The sequence below is a fragment of the Piliocolobus tephrosceles genome, chromosome 5 (genome assembly GCF_002776525.5).
Source record: "Piliocolobus tephrosceles isolate RC106 chromosome 5, ASM277652v3, whole genome shotgun sequence".
In the NCBI taxonomy this organism is placed as follows: Eukaryota; Metazoa; Chordata; class Mammalia; order Primates; family Cercopithecidae; genus Piliocolobus; species Piliocolobus tephrosceles.
This window is the reverse complement of record NC_045438.1, coordinates 140,145,359-140,159,599: the sequence shown is the minus strand read 5'-3', so window position 1 is coordinate 140,159,599 and position 14,241 is coordinate 140,145,359. Positions and strand designations below refer to the sequence as shown.

The 14,241-nt window shown below is 39.4% G+C and overlaps 2 non-coding genes across 2 annotated transcripts; one reads left to right on the top strand and one right to left on the bottom strand.

Moving 5' to 3' along the window:
• Positions 1-4,198: 4,198 nt before the first annotated feature.
• On the bottom strand, positions 4,199-4,280 carry TRNAS-GCU. Its single transcript has one exon. It is a non-coding gene; the product is annotated as a tRNA-Ser (tRNA).
• An 8,951-nt stretch (positions 4,281-13,231) lies between these two features.
• Positions 13,232-13,303, top strand: TRNAA-AGC. The gene has a single exon. It is a non-coding gene; the product is annotated as a tRNA-Ala (tRNA).
• Positions 13,304-14,241: the final 938 nt, after the last annotated feature.

The following is a 14,241-nucleotide window of genomic DNA, read 5'->3' as shown; positions in this document are numbered from 1 at the left end:
TAATAAATGGTGCTGGGAAAACTGGTTATCCACGTGAAGAAGAATAAAATTAAACTTTTATCTTATACCGTATGTAAAAATCAACTCAAAATGGATCAAAATACAACACTGGAAGCTATCAACCTAATACTGAAAAATAAATAAATAAATAAGGGAAAAGCTCCATGACATTGTCTGGGCAATGATTTTTTTTTTTTTTTTTTTTTGGCTCGGAAGCACAAGCAACAGAAGCTAAAGCAGACAGATGGGATTGCATCAAACTAAAAGAAGTTTCTGCACTGCAAAGGAAACAACAAAGTGAAGAGACAAACCACAGAATGGAAAAACATTTGCAAACCTTTATCTAATAAAACGTTAATATCCAAAATATATAAGGAATTCAAACATCTAAATGGCAAGAAAACAATCAATCTGATTACAAAATAGGTAAAGGACTTGAACAGACATTTCTCAAAAGAAGATAGACAAATGGCAATACATATGAAAAAAAATGCTCAGCATCACTAAGCATTGAGGGAATGAAAATTAAAGCCACAATATCACTTCACACCCATTAGAATAACTTTTTTTTTTTTTTTTTTTTTTTTTTTTTTTGCCAGGCGCGGTGGCTCACGCCTCTAATCCCAGCACTTCGGGAGGCTGAGGCAGGCGGATCACCTGAGGTCAGGAGTTCGAGACAAGCCTGGCCACCATGGTGAAACCGCGTCTCTATTAAAAATACAACAATTAGCCGGGCGTGGTGGTACGCACTTGTAATCCCACCTACTCGGGAGGCTGAGGCATGAGAATCGCTTGAACCCGGGAGGTGGAGGTTGCAGTGAGCAGAGATGCACTCCAGCCTTGGGGACAAGAGTGAGACATCGTCTCAAAAAATAAATAAATAAATAAATAAATAAATAAATAAATAAATAAATAACATTTATTTTGTTTTGCTTTTTGCTTTGTTTTGCTTTTTGTTTTGAGACCGAGCCTGGCTCTGTGGCCCAGGCTGGAGTGAAGTGGCAAGATCACGGCTCACTGCAACCTCAACCCCCTGGGCTCAAGCGATCCCCTTGCCTCGCCTTCCCAATTAGCTGAGACCACAAGCCTGCGCCACCACGCCCCGCTGATTTTTACTTATTTTGTAGAGACGGGGACCCCTCTATGTTACCCAGGCTGCTCTCAAACACTTGGGTTGGAACTCCTGGGCTCAAGCGATCCTTCCACCTCGGCCTCCCAAAGTGCTGGGATTACAGGCCTGACCCACCACACCTGTAACAATCTTTCATCTTTTTGACAAAATCTTTTTGATAAATGCCAGCTTTTATCAAAAAGATGAAAGATGATAACAAGCGTTGACAAGCAAAGAAAAGGCAACTTTTGTACATTGTTGGTGAAAATGTAAAGTAGTACAACCATTATGGAAAATAGTACATAGATACCTCAAAAACTAAAAATAAAATTACCTTATGATCCAGCAGTCCCACATCTAGGAATATATCCAAAGGAATTGAAATCAATATATCAAAGAAATATCTGTACTCTCATGTTAATTGCAGTATTATTCATAATAGCCAAGATATGGAATCAACCTAAGTGTCTATCATCAGAGGGATATATAAGGAAAATGTGCTAGGCCGGGCACAGTGGCTCACACTTGTAATCCCAGCATTTTGGGAGGCTGAGGAGGGTGGATCATCTGAGATCAGGAGTTTGAGACTAGCCTGGCCAATGGGGTGAAACCCCATTTCTACTAAAAATGCAAAAATTAGCTGGGCATGATGACGCATGCTTGTAATTCCAGCTATTTGGGAAGCTGAGGCAGGAGAATCACTTGAACCTGGGAGACAGAGGTTGCAGTGAGCTGAGATTGTGCTATTGCACTCCAGCCTGGGCGGCGACAAGAGCAAAACTCAAAAAAAAAAAAAAAAAAAAAAAAAAGAAGAAGAAGAAGAAGAAGAAAAGCTATATATACAATGAAATACTATTCAGACTTTAAAAAGAAAGAAATTCTGTCATTTTTCACAATGCGGATGAACCTGGAGGACATTATGCGAAGAGAAATAGCCAGACCCAAAAAGACAAATACTTCATCATCTCACTGATATGTGGAATCTAAAAAAAAAAAAAAGATTGAACTCATAGAAATAGAGAGATTAGAATAATGGTTACCAGATGTTATAGGATGGGGTAGGAGTTGGGGAAGGAATAGGGTGGTTAGTCAAAGTGGTACAAAGTTTCAGATAGACAAGAGGAATGTTTGGAGGTCTATTGCACAGTAGGGTGGCTATAGACAAAATTTAAAAAGTGAAATTAAATTAAAAAAAAAACAAACCTGTCCAAGTTATGAGATGTGTACCTGGAAACATCGAAGACAGAATCTGTCCAGGAGCGGTAATCTCACGCCTGCAATCCCAGCACTTTGAGAGGCTGAGGGGGGCAGATCAAGCCTGGGAGTTCAAGACCAGATTGGGCAACATGGTGGGAAGATTGCTTGAGTCTGGGAGGTGGAGGTTGCAGTGAGCAGAGATCACGGAGATCACGCCACTGCACTTCAGCCTGGGTGATAGAGCAAAACTCAGTCTCAAAAAAAAAAAAAAAAAAAAAAAAAAGAACAAAAGAAAGAAAAAGAAAATTATAGATGAATGGATATAACATGTAGATACTTCAGCCATGTACAAGCCTGAAGACCAACATAGGAAACATCTGAATACTTGGTTAAATCATAGATTCAGGAACACCACACCCCCGCCAATCGCCCTGCCACTGAGGTTATAATGCAATAGATATGATCGAGGCCCAGAATTCTTCATTCATAACAAACACTTTGGGTCATTCTGATGTAACAGCCCAGAGGAGGGTGAGAGAAACAAGAATTTTAATCATTACTGGTGAAGAGTGTAGACTAATAAAATCTTTTTGGAGGGCCATTTGGCAATATCTATAAATATTTTACATTCGTGTATCCTAAGACACAGCAAACTCACTTGTAAAAATTTATATTGCAGTATTACAGATATATACATTCAAAATTTTATGTATGTATATATAAAGTTATTTGTTGCAGCATAGTTTATAATAGCAAAAGATACAGAAAGCCCAAATTGTCCAATAGAGAACTGGTTAAATAATATATGGTAACGTATGCATTGGGATACAATGCATCCTTAAAAAAGAATAAGCTTTCACTTTTTTGATGATAGGAAAAGCTCTCCAAGATATATTAGTTAGGGAAATGGGGCAGGATAAGGAAAAATGTTCATAGTATGTTGTCATTTGTGATTTTTTTGAGACAAAAATAGAAATATATATTTTATGTAATATATATTCGTATGTGCTTAGTATAATCCTGGAAAAATTAACAACAGTGGTTATCAGTAAAGAATGTAATTAGGTGGTTGGGAAATAAGGGTGGGTGCAAGATTTTATAAAGCTTTATACTTTTGAAATCATGTGAATGCAGTGCCTATTCAAAACCTTAAATAAAATAAACAAAATAAAAACTATATATTTTTTCTCCGAAGGCCCACGATGGAAATCACAAGTAGAAACTGTTCATTATGGACATTCCTCTCTGTCTTGTTTATGGAGACATCTTTAGATCTAACTGGGAATGTTGTATGGAGTATATTTTTCAGCTTTGTGGCATCTCTAAGCGGAGACAAATCCTCCTCAAAGCTAAAGATCAGCAGACAATAATGGTTAAGTATTTTGTTGGGGATGGGCACTTTAAAATTAGCAAACAGTAAAAATTTCAGTTAAACTTATGCTGAAAATACCTGCAAAACATAGTATCAATAATTTGTTGTATATATTTATGTGAGTGATTTTTATCATTTACTTTAAGTTTATTGACAGTATTTTTCTGTAGCCCTCAATTAATTATTCAGTTGCTCCCTCAGAAGAACTGGAAACTCTATGGAGAACATAAATATTTCTTGCCCTTAAGAAGGTTACCATCTGGAGGGAAAAGTAAACACTACCCAAAGTGGTGTCTCAATTGGCTAATTTAACTTACAAGTATAATCAGTGTTGCTGACAAGGAATGGTCGCCAAGACTGAGAGAATGTTATACTCAGTACCGAAAATTAGCAGAGGCCAGTTAAGATACATTTAGTAATCTACTCGGTTTCTTGGCGAATTAATCTACCAAAGATAAACGCTAACTATGCAGCAACCAGACCCATCTTTTTAGAGGGTTAAATAAAACCTCACGAAACGACGAGGATGGGATTCGAACCCACGCGTGCAGAGCACAATGGATTAGCAGTCCATCGCCTTAACCACTCGGCCACCTCGTCACATGTTAAGCGTGGTAAAGTCATTTTCTTCCTCCGCACAGTTAGTCCTGTAATAATGCTATTTTTAATTGTTTTTTTTTTTTTTTTTTCTGGCGTAATCCTGATTCAGTCCTTACAACCACACTCAGAATCGAGTATTTTTAGGTACATTTCGCAGCAACCACAAAAGTGATAAATGACACCTAGAGTGGTTCAGTTACTCGGCACATATCAAACGAACGGATAAAAACAGTACGCGTAGGTATTAAACACGTAGATCCTTGCTGAACACCGGAATGAATGGACATAGGATTTGAACTCTGATTTGCTAATCTGGCTCCAGCCAGCTACTCTGTGTTCTCCCTTTGGAGGGACCGGATTATTCCTTCTCCTGATAAGAACATCTCCAGGGATTCCTGTTTTCTGGGAGGTGCCAGAAATTAGTAAATAAACTACAACGAACAACAAACCGGCTCTGTGATTACCTTATACGTTTTTGCTTCTGAAATATGCCAGACAGCAAGGAGACGCTTTCATCTCTCTCTTATTCTTTCTCTGGGGTTTGGAATTACTGCATTGCTGAGATATGCAGCAATGGGTCAAAACAGGGTTGGAAAAAAAGTAGAAAGACTCCCCGATGTGAGCATTTTCGTTCTAGAGTAGTTTGGAACGTTACTTCGTAAGATGATTTAGCCTGGCTGCCACCAACACTTAAAGGGTCGGGTCGGGAAATCTTTCCTAGAACAGGAGCCAACTAGCTTGGGTCGGGGTTCTGTCCTACCCACCATGTGACCTGGGCGGGCTACTTCACCAACTTCATCCCATAATTTTTATCTATCCAGGAAAAAGCTGACTTTGACAATTTCAAATAAACCCAGCACCAAGGAACCCATCTACTCACTAGGGCTTCTCGGCTTTTCTGTATCTGGCGGAAAAAATTGGAGAGATTATTTATTGCCCAAATGCTGGGTTTTGTTGTTGTTGTTGTTTTGTTTTCTTTTTCCTTCCTTTGAAAACTTTACTTCTGTTTAGGCAGAAGGGACTGTCTTCTCTCCCCATCAAGTTCCTTTACCAAATTTCATATCTCCATCCTCACCATACAACTACCCAGCATGGGAAACTGACCTGTGATCCCTTGGTTAGAGGACTAAAGATCTGTTTATTTAATGATTCAAACAATCGTAGTTATCTATTTTAATGAGGCCAGTTATGATTTTCCGGTCCGAGGTGGGTGTATCACTTGAGGTCAGGAGTTTGAGACCAATCTGGCCAACATGGTGAAACCCTGTGTCTACTAAAAATACAAAACAAACAAGCAAACAAACAAACAAACAAACAAAAACCATTAGCTGAATGTGGTGGCGCGCGCTTGTAATCCCAGCTACTCGTGAGGCTGAGGCACGAAAATCGCTTGAACCCAGGAGGTGGAGGTTGCAGTGAGCCGAGATCACATCACTGCACTCCAGCCTGGGTGACAGAGTGAGACTTTGTCGAACAGAAAAGAAAAGAAAAGAAAAGAAGAAAGTATTTATAGCAAGGTTGCAAGATACAAGGTTAATATATGAAATTCAATTCCTTTTCCACATACTGACAATACTCATTTGTAATTTGAAATTAAGAAAGCAACACTATTTATATTAGCACCAAAAAAAGAAAAGAAGAAACAGAAAACAAAAAAGAAACAGGATACTGAAATATAAATCTAACGAGATATGTACAAGATCTATGTGAGGAAAGCTACAAAACTCTGATTAAAGTGATCAGAGAATCCAAATAAATGGAGAGATATTCCATGTTCATGGATAGGAAAACTCAATATTGTCAAGACATCAGTTCTTTCCATTTGATCTATAGATTCAACACAATCCCAATCAAAACCCTGTGGGTTACTTAGTTTTAGAAAAAACAAACAAACTCAAAATTTACATGGAAAGGCAAAAGAATCAGAATAGCCAACATCATGCAAAAGAACAATGCTGAAAAACTAACACTACCCAATGTCAAAGTTACAGTAATCAGGACAATGTGGTGTTGTGATATGGTTTAGGTGTGTCCCCACTCAAATCTCATCTTGAATTCCCACACGTTATGAAAGGGACCTTATGGGAGGTAATTGAATCATGGGGGCAGGTCTTTCCGTGCTGTTCTCATGATAGTGAATAAGTCTCATGAGATCTGATGGTTTTAAAAAGGGGAGTTTCCCTGCACAAACTCTTCTCTTGTCTGCCACCATGTGAGACATGCCTTTCACCTTCCACCATGATTGTGAGGCCTCCCCAACTACATGGAACTGTAAGTCCAGTAAACCTCTCTCTTTTGTAAATTGCCCAGTCTTCGGTGTGTCTTTATCAGCAGTGTGAAAATAGACTAATACAGTTGTCAAAATAGAAAAATAAATGAATGGGAAGAAGTGAGTTTCAGAAATAGACCTATAGTAAACTTATCTTTGACAAGGGAGCAAAAGCAATTCATTGGAGAAAAGCATGATTTTTTTAAACAAATTTTAATTAAAAAATTGGAGATCCATATGTTAAAAAAAAGACTTTAGACATTGACCTTAACCTTTTCATAAAAATTAACCCAAAAATTGATTATACACCTAAATGTAAAACACAAATCTATAGAATTTCTAGCAGATAACATAGGAGAAAATCTAGGTTGTGTTAGCTTTGGCAATTAGTTTATAAAGACAACACCAAAAGCAAAACATCTGAAAAAAGAAAAAAGTTGGATTTCATTAAAATGAAAACTTCTCTGTGAAATACACTGTTAAGGGAACGAAAAGAAAATGTACAAGAACTCTCAAAAATTTAACAAGAAAACAAATGACCTAGTTAAAATGTAGGCAAAAGATCTGGACACTTCACTAAAGAAGATGGCAGCTAAGCTTATTCATAGATTCTCAACATCATTTGTCACTAGGGAATTGAAAATCAAAACAGTAGGTGTGGAGTGGTGGCTCATGCCTGTAATCCCAGAACTTTGGGAAGCTAAGGCAGGCGGACTACTTGAGGCCAGGAGTTCGAGACCAGGCTGGTCAACATGGCAAACCTCCATCATTACTAAAAATACAATAATTAGGTGGGCACGGTGGTGTGTGACTGTAGTCGAAGCTACTTGGGAGGTTAGAGGATTGCTTGAGCCCAGGAGATTGCAGTGAGCTGAGATCCCACCACTGTACTCCAGCCTGGGTGACAAAGTGAGACTATGTCTCAAAAAAGTAAAATGTAAAAAAGTAAACAGAGTTTTAAGAAATTTATCACCCAGAAACAATATATGAACCTACTTTGGATCATAAATCGAACAACTCACCTATAAAAAAAATTTTGCATAAGTGGGAAAATTGAACATGGACTAGGTATTAGATAATATTAAGAATTTTAGTTAAATATTTTAGAAGTGATAAAGTTATTAAAATTATGGTTTTGTTTGTTCATTCTTTTTGTTTTCTGTGATACAGCCTCAGGAGGTCCTGACAACATAAGCCCATTTTTAAAAATTTTCTTTTCTCTTAGACATATACTGAAGTATTTAAACATCAAATTACATGATGCTTAGAAGTAGCTTAAAATACTTCAGTGGAGAAAAGGAGGGATGAATGAAATAAGAACAGTAAATGCTAATTGTTGTTGAACCTGGTTGACGTGTGCATGGAAAGTCAGTCCACCATTCTCTCTAACTTTATGTAAGTTTGAAAGCTTTAATAAACCAAACTAGAAGAGCTTTTTTCAATGCAAGCGTTAGTTGTCAACTACCGGTTTTTGTCAATGATATTCAAAATTACTCTCACTCTTGTTTCGAGGGGAGGAGGGGGACAGGGTCTTGCTCTGTCGCCCAGGCTGAACTGCAGTGGTGCAATCTCAGTTCACTGCAGCCTCTGCCTCTCAGGCTCAAATGATCCTCTCACCTCAGCCTCCCAAGTTGCTGGGACTACAGGCATGTACCACCACACCTGGCTAATTCATGTGTGTGTATTTTTAGTGGAGATGGGATTTTGCCATGTTGGCTAGGCTGGTCTCGAACTTCTGACCTCAACTGATCCGCTCGCCTCAGCCTCCCGAAGTGATGGGACTACAGACGTGAGCCACTGCGCCCAGACAGAACTCTCACTCTCAAGGCTCCACCGATGTTGAAGTGTTTGAGGGGGGAAAAGTCGTTGTTCTGTGGGACCCTGGTACTGAAGACAGGATCTGGGAGACCTCTAGCTCTTTCCTACTCACCCACCCCGCTATGCTCTCCATTTCCCTCTCTCTTCTGACATAATGAGGCATGAAGGCCTGAGTGAAGGAGTACCTTCTGGCAGCTATGGGAACTATGGCTATGCTGATAGTGCATGTAATGCCTGTGAAGAAGAAAAAGAGACTCACTGAAAGTTTGACCTATATAGGTCCTTTGGTTTATTTTTTAATTTAATTTAATTTTTATTTATTTTTTTCTGATGGGTTATTTTTTCTTACATATGATGATGATAATTCATGACACTTAAATAGTGATGTTTTGTTTTGTTTTGTTTTTGACACAGAATCTCGCTCTGTCACCCAGGCTGGAGTGCAGTGGCATGACCTCAGCTCACTGAAATCTCAGCCTCCTGGGTTCAAGTGATTCTCCTGCCTTAGCCTCCCGAGTAACTGGGACTACAGGTGCGCACCACTACACCCACCTAGTTTTGTGTTTTTAATAGAGACAGTGTTTCACCATGTTGGCCAGGCTGGTCTCAAAACTCCTGAGTTCAGATGATATGCCCACCTCGGCCTCCCAAAGTTCTGGGATTACAGGCGTGAGCCACAGTGCCCAGCCACTTTTTGCCTAAATCTTCCTAATAATTTTTGATGATAATGACCTCTCTTTCTTCTCTGCCCTAATACCTCATTCTCTAAATAAAGCTTATGATTTTGGCATGTGTCTAGTAGGGCCCAATTCATATAGTATTAGTGTAGTCACCGGTTTATATTAACTTTATAAATTCCATTGACTTGGCTTATAATAGCTTTACGATTTTTGCTACTTCGGTAGGCCATTTGATTATCGTTGGTGACAGAATAATGTAATTACTAAACTCTGAATGGAAATAAAGTGTTCAATAAACTCAAATTGAACTTGGAGTATTGTTGCTTTAATTTATGGAAAGCAAATCACAAAGGTGGACTGTTGAGTAAAAGAAAATATTAAAATAATATTAAATACTCTGTTGCTGCTACTTTGGGATTTATCCATTTGTAGGCACCAAAAATAAATTTTTAAATAAAATTTTAAACACTTTCTCATCCTTAAAGTTTACTTTGATGGGTACACAAGTCTAGATTGGCAATTATTTTATTTCAATATTTCCAAAATATATTTTATTGTTTCCTGGATTTTACCATGAAGATGCTTGTTAACATTCTAATTGTTCTTTCTTTGCAGAAAATCTATACATTCTCTCTGGCTGATTTGAGACATCCTCTTATGTTTGGTATAACACAGTTTCAGTATGAGGTGTGTAGTTATAGTTGTTTCTCTTTAACTTGCTTGTGACACATTTGCTTTCTGAGTCTCTAAGTGAAAATTTTCTCTCCAATTTGGGAAATTTCCCAGGTATATTATATCTAAATATTACCTCACTTACATTTTTTTCTCTTCTTTTATTCCTGAACTCTAATCGTGTATACTTCAGAATTTTCACATAATCTTCCATTTCCATTATTGTTTTTTTAAAATCAGTTTTCTGTGGCTGTGTAGTAAAGTACTCCAAACCCGGTGGCTTAAAACAACATAGAACTCAGCTGAAATGTATCATCTCATCTCCTTGTAAAATCAGCTGGATTTACAAATTAATGTGAGTTGGCAGGTCAGCTGGGACTCACTGCTCCTGGATGCTCTTAATGCCTGGATGTCTGATACTTGGCAAGGGCTATTTTCTGGAGTTCATCAGTTTTCCTTCATGTGATCTCCCCAACAGGACTGCCCAGCTTTCTTAGACAGTGATAGTGTTCCAATATGTTGAGAACTGAAGCTGCAAGCTTTCTTGAGACCTGCACTTAGAAGTAACACAGCAGCACTGCCACTGTGTTCCAATGGTCAAAGCAGATCACAAAGGCAGCCCACATTCCAGGGTTAGGGGAATAAGATTTGGCTCCACCTTCTGATGGGAGGAGATGCAAATAATTCGCAGTCGTGTTTATCTATCTCAGCTTGCTTCATATGTTCCATATTCTTAACCATTTTTGCTGTATTCTGGGTTAATGTTTTGTCTTTATCTTTCAGCTTAGTAATTCCTTCCCCAGTTGTAGCTAATACGCTATTTAGCCTTGTCCATTAGGAATTTTTTTTGGCCGGGCTTGGTGGTTCACACCTATAATCCCAGTACTTTGGTAGGCCGAGGCTGGTGGATTACCTGAGGTCAGGAGTTCAAGACCAGCCTGGCCAACATGGTGAAACCCCGTCTCTACTAAAACTACAAAAATTAGCCGGGCGTGGTGGCACACACCTGTAATCCCAGCTACTCAGGAGGCTGAGGCAGGAGAATTGCTTGAGTCCAGGAGGCAGAGGTTTTAGTGAGCGGATATCGTGCCACTACACTCCAGTCTGGCTGACAGAGCGAGACTCTGTCTCAAAAAACAAAAATCTTTTTTTAACTATTGTGTCTTTATTTCTTGAATCTAAATGTTTACATAATTTTACTCTCTCTTTTGCATACTTCCATTTGTAATCATATCCTTAATTTATTGATATATGTCATACATAGCTATTATACATTTTGTATCTTAAAATTTAACATCTACAGTTCTTTAGGTTTCAATATGACTTTTTTCTATCTGTTGAGTCTCAAGCATAGTAATTTAGAGAACCACTTGGTCTCACTACAGGTTTTGCCCCATAACAAGAGTGTCAGGCTCAGCTTCTCCACCTCTCTGCTTTTCTGATATTAAATATTCATCCTCACAGTTGTAGTATTTCTACTGGTATCTGATTTCAGGTTAAACCCACTCCTCTGTTGGTCCAGGTTGGCTTCCAGCAGTTCTTGCTCCCAACTGTTCTAACTCCCAGGAACTTTAGGCAGAGTTCCAACAGTTATGGCTTTGACTACTCACTACCCTGACCTGGGCTCCAGGTGTTTCTAAGTCACTTTAGCTCTCAGAAAATATTCATTTATGTTTGTTTTGAGTGACCTCTAAAGAATTCCTTAATCCTTTGTGAGACCAGAAATGTCACAAAAAGTGTACTATCAAGAGTCTTTGTTGGGAAGATTTTTTTAAAAGCAAGAACCAAAAAGTACAGACCAATGGCTGAAAAATATATAAGCATGCAAGATTATTTAGTATTCCAATGGATAACGTATACCCTGAGCCTAGTCATGAGAAAGTATCAGTCAGTGAAAGACATTCTATTTTTAAAAATGAAATGAGGCCGGGGCGGTGGCTCAGGCCTGTAATCCCAGCACTTCCGGAGGCCAAGGAGGGCAGATCACGAGGTCAGGACTTTGAGACCAGCCTGGCCAACACGGTGAAACACCTGTCTCTACTGAAAATATAAAAAAAAAAAATTAGCCAGACGCAGTGACGGGCACCTGTAATCCCAGCTACTCAGGAGGCTGAGGCAGGAGAATCATTTGAACTTGGGAGGCAGAGGTTGCAGGTGAGCCGAGATCGCGCCATTGCACTCCAGCTGGGCGACAGGGCGAGACTATGTCTCGGAAAAAAAAGAGAAAGAAATGAAAATAACACTATTTTTAAAATGACATATCATTGTCATAAAAAATAAAGACTATGCAAATATTCTTCATTAAAGAAGACTGAAAAAGATATGACAACTAAATGCAACGCCTGACCCTAGACTAGATCCTGTATGAGAGGGAAACATCAAGTCAATTGGTCAACTTGAAATGCAGACTGTAGATTAAATACAGCTATTGTATCAATGTTAAATTTACAAAAGTTCCTAATAGTACTCTGAGTATATAGTAAAATACTTAGTAAAGGAAATGGTCGTGATGTATGCAACGTACAGGAGAGAGAAGTAGCAAATGATAAGGCAAATGGGGTAAAATATTAATAATATCTAAATCCGAGTAAAAGATAGAAAGGTATTTTTGTATTATTTCTATTTTTTCAACTTTTTAGTGAGTTATAAATTGTTTCAGAAAGACAGAGGGAGAGATTTCAACGGAGGTGCCTCAGAAGTCAGTAGTTGTGAATCTGGGTTGGGCTGGGCCAGCTCTTTAAAACGTGGGAAGCTTCCCCCACCTCCCCTCACCATTCGAGAAACCAATAATTTTTCATTGCTCCATGGTTTCCTACAGATCGGTCGCCAAGAAACAGATGCCAGCCCTGCCTTACCTAATTCATCTTTTTTTCAAATAACGCTACTACCCCACCCCCACCCCCACCAGCTTGGCTTAGCAGGGGACCCTCAGAGTTTTGTCGGAGGTAAAGTACTCTAGAAGTGCCGATCTGGGTGCCTACGTGATGCCTGTCACCCGGGTCCAGGTTTCCAGTTTGTCCTTGTGATTGATTCATGACAGCTTGAGCTCGCAAGAACGTTCCCTGCCATCACTACTAAATGTTCAGTGGACGTTATGGGCTTTTGGAAACGGAAGTGATTTGAGAGTATTTGTTCCAAGAAAGGCGGCGCTGGGCGCGGGGACTGGAACTCGGTAGGCGAGGATCCCCTTTGATGCCCCCCTACAGTTCCCCTTCAAACACGTAGGTCTCAGCTGGTACTGCGCTACTGGCTTTGGCCTCCTGGGGCCTTATGGTTGAAAAGAGCAGGAAATCAAGCTGGAAAATGAGAGAGACAACAGATTGTCTGCTTTCAGGCTCCTTCCTTTGTAATTTCACTGTGTTGCTTTCTTTGGACGCTGCTTGTGCAGGACCTAGGCTAGCTGTTTCACAAATTGCGGAGTTTGCATTCATGATTTCACTGCAATTTACTAAATCTTTGAGAAATACTGATTATAAATCATGAAAGAAATGCAAAGCAAGTTGCCTACGGTTGGGGGTGTAGCTCAGTGGTAGAGCGCGTGCTTAGCATGTACGAGGTCCCGGGTTCAATCCCCGGCACCTCCACCAGTTTTGGGAGTGAGCACTTTCTCCCCCGGCTTTTCACTTTCATTTCTCCCTCCCGTTAAATAAACTTGGTCTCACTCACTCAATTTTCTGCTTGTCTGTGCAGCCTTTGCGGTGTTCAATATCTGTATCGATAGATAGCATTGCCACACCAGGAAGGTCTGGAACCCTTTGTAACAAGCATTTTTGAAAATTAATCGGCCTGGTTTCTTTGGATTTCATGCTATGGTATTACTGAAAAACAGAAAGAAAAAAACAGAAAAAAATATAAAAATAATAAGAGACCCTTTGTTTTATTCACTGTTTTTTTCTTTTCTTTTTTGAATTCCGAAGAGTTCTTGGAGCAAAGAACAGCATGGAGGTTTAATAGCAGAAACATATCTTATTGATGTCTTTCTTCTGAGCTTCCAACCACCCTATACCTTACCTTTTCTTGAATCACCAGATAGGGAAGCAGTGGGCCCCGTTAGTATCATGGGGTGATAGGTACACGAAGGACAATAAAATGCTGCCTGCCATAGCATAGGGTGCCTCCCAAATCTAACCTAAATGAGACAGATGGGATTGGCTGGTTAAATGAAGCCAGAACTACTGCCCCTTTGCTGAAATAGCTTAGTGGGAGTGTGAGAGACCAGGCATCCAAATATCTCTTGTTCAAGAAAATGTCCTTAAACATAAATGACATGTTGTTGGGGAAAGGGCTTGTGGGAAAAGAGCTTGTGGGGTGCCTGCATAAACCGGCCGTAAAAATATGAGACAATAAGTTGTGGAAAGCCACAAGAGGCCTCTGAGGAGGAAAGCCTCCTAATTGCCATCATGTTCCCATGCTCAGAGCAAGACCCGCTCTCTTATCTGTAAACACTGTGTTCAAGGAGAAAGACACTCCTTCGAAACACTGCAATGTGGACAGACTTGCAGCCTCCTAGTTAAGCCTGCTC